Genomic DNA, 5401 nt, shown 5'->3' on the forward strand with positions numbered 1-5401 from the left:
TCTATATCTGATTCCTGTCAGCCTGCACTTCTTTGCTTCATCCATCTTATCTAGTTTGGTGGCTGTATATGTATGGGTCAAATGTGGGGGCAGGCTCTGAATGGGTGTTCCTTCTGCCTCTGTTCTAAACTTTGCTTCCCTATTTCCTCCCAAGGATATTCTTGTTCCCCTTTTAAAGAAGGAGTGAGGCATTCACATTTTGGTCATCCTTCTTGAGTTTCATGTGTTCTGTGCATCTAGGGTAATTCGAGCATTTGGGCTAATAGCCACATATCAATGAGTGCATACCATGTGTGTTTTTCTGTGATTGGGTTACCTCACTCAGGATGATATTTTCCAGTTCCATCCATTTGCCTATGAATTTCATAAAGTCATTGTTTTTGATAGCTGAGTAAAATTCCATTGTGTAGGTGTACCCCGTTTTCTGTATCCATTCCTCTGTTGAAGGGCATCTGGGCTCTTTCCAGCTTCTGGCTATTAGAAATAAGGCTGCTATGTACATAGTGGAGCATGTGTCCTTGTTATATGTTGGGGCATCTTTTGGGTATATGCCCAAGAGAGGAGTAGCTGGGTCCTCAGGTAGTTCAATGTCCAATTTTCTGAGGAACCTCAAGACTGATTTCCAGAATGGTTGTACCAGTCTGCAATCCCACCAACAATGGAGGAGTATTACTCTTTTTTCACATCCTCACCAGCATCTTCTGTCACCTGAGTTTTTGATCTAAGCCATTCTCACTGGTATGAGGTGAAATCTCAGGGTTGTTTTGATTTGCATTTCACTTATGACTAAAGATGTTGAACATTTCTTTAGGTCTTTCTCAGCCATTCGGCATTCCTCAGATGTGAATTCTGTGTTTAGCTCTGAACCCCATTTTTAATAGGGTTATTTGTCTCCCTGCAGTCTAACTTCTTGAGTTCTTTGTATATTTTGGATATAACCCCCTATCAGTTGTAGGATTGGTAAAGATCTTTTCCCAATCTGTTGGTTGCCATTTTGTCCTAACAACAGTGTTTTATTTACATTTAAAATGTTATTCCCTTCCTGCTTTCCTGTCCATAAGCCCCCCATTCCCTCCCCCTCCCCCATATGGTTATTTTCCCCCTCATTGACCCCTCTCCAAAAGCAGCTGGAATATTATCAGAAGGTCTTTGGTTTGTTTCTATGAAGCCACAGCAAGTGAAGATCAGCATAGACTGACTAGCAACGAGTTGTAAGGTGAAACAATGCAAGAGCAGCATCCATTTCCTTTGTTGTTATATTCTTTCCAAACATCACACATCCTTTCTAGTATCCACTACAGCACAACATCACATGTCCTTTCACCAGACAGCTTCCAGCAAAGCACCACATGTGTGTCTCTTCTCAGCAAAACAGCCTCTCACATGTCTGCTTCAGCAAAATATCCTCTCATAATACAGCTTCCAGAAAAACATCATGTGACACAACTGAGTCTCCAACAAAACCAGAAATTTCCACTTCAATATGACTTCGAGAATATTGGCAGAGGAGACAACTTCTAAAACAGAAGTCAAATAGTAGAGGCACTGAGATCAACAATTAATAAATGAGACCCTGTGAAACTGAAAACTTCTGGCAGTCAAAGGACACTATCAATGGGACAAAATGGCAGCCTACATAATTGAAAAAGATTGTCACCAACTCCAAATGTGACAGAGGGCTAATATGTAGAATATATAAAGAAACTAGACATGAACAACCAAAAAAAATCCCAATTAAAAAATATTATACAGATCTAAACAGAAACTTATCAATAGCAATTCCAAGTGGCTGATGACTCCATATAGAAATATTAGCCGCCCTTAGCCATCAGGAGAATGCAAATCAAAACAACATTAAGAGTCCGTATTACACCTGTCAGAATGGCTAAGTTCAAAAACACAAATGTAAGATCATGGAAGTAGGATGTTGAACCAGGGGAAAACTCTTCCATTTCTGGTATGAGGACAAATGTACACAGCCTCTATGAATATAAAATGGTGGTTTTGGCTCTCTGCTCCTCCCTGTTCCAGAGACAGCTGTATCTTCTTGTGCAGTGCCAGCCTCGTCTTATAGAAAAGATGGTGAAGGTCGGTGTGAACGGATTTGGCCGTATTGAGCGCCTGGTTACCAGGGATGCCTTCTGTTCTGCATCTGGCAAAGTGGACATTGTTTCTATCAATGACCCCTTCATTGACCACAACTACATGGTCTACATGTTCCAGTATGACTTTACCCATGGCAAGTTCAACGGCACAGTCATGGCTGAGAATGGGAAGCTTGTCATCAATGGGAAGACCATCACCATCTTCCAGGAGCGAGATCCCGCTAACATCAAGTGGGGTGACACTGGTGCTGAGTATGTCATGGAGTCTACTGGCGTCTTCACCACCATGGAGAAGGCTGGGGCTCACTTGAAGGGTGGGGCCAAAAGGGTCATCACCTCCACCCCTTCAGCTGATGCCCCCATGTTTGTGATGGGTGTAAACCATGAGAAATATGACAACTCCTTCAAGATTGTCAGCAATGCATCCTGCACCATCAACTGCGAACCCTACCCCCACCCCAGCCAAGGTCATCCATAACAACTTTGGCACTGTGGAAGAGCTCATGACCACAGTCCATGCCATCACTGCCACTCAGAATACTGGATGGCCCCTCTGGAAAGCTGTGGCATGATGACCGTGGGGCAGCCCAGAACATTATCCCTGCATCCACTGGTGCTGTCAAGGCTGTGGGCAAGGTCATCCCAGAGCTGAATGGGAAACTCACTGGCATGGCCTTCCTGTGTTTCCTACCCAAATGTATCTATTGTGGATCAGGATGCCTGGAGAAACCCTCCAAGTAAGTGTATCAAGATTCAAGGTGAAGCAGGCATCTGCGGGCCCAATATGGCATCCTGGCTACACTGAGGACCAGGTTGTCTCCTGTGACTTCAACAGCAACTCCCACTCTTCCACCTTTGATTCTGGGGCTGGCATTGTTCTCAATGACAACTTTGTAAAGCTCATTTCCTGGCATGACAATGAATATGGCTACAGCAACAGGGTGGTGGACCTCATGGCCCACATGGCCTCCAAGGAATAAGAAACCCTGGACCACCCACCCCATCCCAGCAAGGATATGGAGAGAAAGCGAGAGGCTCTCAGTTGCCGAGGAGTCCCCATCCCAACTCAGTCCCCAACACTGAGCATCTCCCTCACAATTCCATCCCAGACCCCATAATAACAGGAGGGGCCTAGGGAGGCCTCCCTTCCCTCTTGAATACCATCAATAAAGTTTGCTGCACCAAAAAAAATGGCGGTTCCTCAGGAAATTGGGAGTCAATCTATCTCAACACCTATAACAACACCTAATTCAATACCAACACCAACACCAACAGCTTTAACATTCCCAGCCATATACCCAAAAGATGCTCCATCATAACACAAGAGCCATTGCTCAACTATGCTCATAGAACCTTTATTTGTAATAGTCAAGAACTGGGAACAACCTATATATCCCTCAACTGAAAAATGGATAAAAAACATGATCCATCTACACAATTAAGTATTACTCAGCTATTAAAAAGATTGACATTATAAATTTTGCACTGAAATGAATGGATCTAGGAAAGAATCATCCTGAGTGAGGTAACTCAGTCCCTGAAAGTCAGATATGGTGTGTACTCAATTATAAGAAAATATCAGCTTTTAAGTAAATGACTGATAGACTACAATGCACAGACATAAAAAGGCTAAGTAACAAGAATGGCACTAAGGGTGATGCATGGATTTCCCTGAGTAAGGAAAATAGAATATATTTTGTATGTGGACTGGGACTTGGTGGGAATGAAGACATGGGGGGAAGATGGTGATTTGAAGAAGAGAATACAGAGAAACAACCAGAATAGACAGCATTTGGGAGGCAATGTAGAAACCAATTGCAGTAGAAATTCCCAGGATTTCATAATGATGAACCTAGGGAGGATTCCTAGTAATGGAGAATATGAAACCTGAACCAGCCATCTTCTGTTACCAGACAAATTCAGTGGTGGCAGTGGGATACCAACCCAGACACAAAGCCTTTGACCCACAACTTCTCTTGCTGTAAGATGTGCTGGGGCAGTGTAGGTTGAGAATTTGTGGGAGTCACCAACCAATGACTGATATAATTTGAGGCTTGAAAGAAAACTCATGCTGAAATATGTACAACCCAGAGACCTAGGATAGTAACAAAAACAACAATTGTACTGGCTAGTTTAGTGTGTCAACAAGACACAAGCTGGAGTTATCACAGAAAAGGAGCCTCAGTTGTGGAAATGTCTTCTAGAGACCCAGCTCTAAGGCATTTTCTCAACTAGTGGTCAAGTTGTGAGGACCCAGGCCATTGTGGGTGGTGCCATCTGTGGGCTGGTGGTCTTGGGTTCTACGAGAAAGCAAGCTGAGCAAGCCAGAAGAAGAAAACCAGTAAGAAACATCCCTTCATGGCCTCTGAATCAGCTCCTGCTTCCTCACCTGCTTGAAATCCAGACCTGAGTTCCTTCCACAGCAGTATGGAAGTAAGCTGAATAAACACTTTCCTCCACAATTTGCTACTTGTTCATGATGTTTGTGTAGGAAGAGAAACCCTGACTAAGACGAACAACAACAACAAAATCAAAGATATTACTCCTAATGATATTCTGCTATACTCAATACATAGGCACCTAGCACAATCATGATCAGAGACACATCCTCCAGCAGCTGATGGGAGGAGATGCAGAGACCCTCAGACAAACATTAGTGGGAGATAACCAAAATTGAAAACCTTTATTGGTTTCTTTTTTTCCAACTGTACAGTGTCTTGAAATTGGGTAGGCTTATCCCTACTGTTTAGTTATTCTTTTTTTTATATTTTTTTTCTGGGTGGTTGTATATATTTCTCAAATAAATACATTTTTTTAAATCTTTATTAATTTGAGTACTTCTCATTTACATTTCGATTGTTATTTCCCTTCCCAGTTTCTGGGCCAACATCCCCCTAACCCCTCACCATCCCCTTCTATATGGGCTTCACCTCCATATCCTCCCCCATTACCACCCTCCCCCTGTCCCACGTGCGACCTCCCGCCGGCAAGAAGCACGTGGACATATAGAAATCCTTACTGTGATCAACTTTATTAATCTTAGAAAAGAAAGCCCCGCGCACCGGCCAGGCACGCCTATTTAACCCTCTCGCGCGCATCCACACCTGATTGGTTGCTTTCTCATGACCTCATCAGGCACGCCCCGAATGGGCAAAGACCGGGCACCAAGGCACTCTTGCATGCTCACAGTTAACTTCCCTGCTGAGAAGGGGGCGGGACACGCGCGGCGGCTGGCATCTTGATGACTTGGCGCTTCACGTGGGGCGCAGTGGGAAGCCAGCGCCATCTAGTGGTGG

The 5401-nt window shown here is 44.0% G+C and overlaps 1 pseudogene; it reads right to left on the reverse strand.

Moving 5' to 3' along the window:
• Positions 1-5294: 5294 nt before the first annotated feature.
• LOC116887871 overlaps positions 5295-5401 on the reverse strand; it is a 13727-nt pseudogene continuing 13620 nt past the window's right edge.

Source organism: Rattus rattus, chromosome X (assembly GCF_011064425.1).
Source record: "Rattus rattus isolate New Zealand chromosome X, Rrattus_CSIRO_v1, whole genome shotgun sequence".
In the NCBI taxonomy this organism is placed as follows: Eukaryota; Metazoa; Chordata; class Mammalia; order Rodentia; family Muridae; genus Rattus; species Rattus rattus.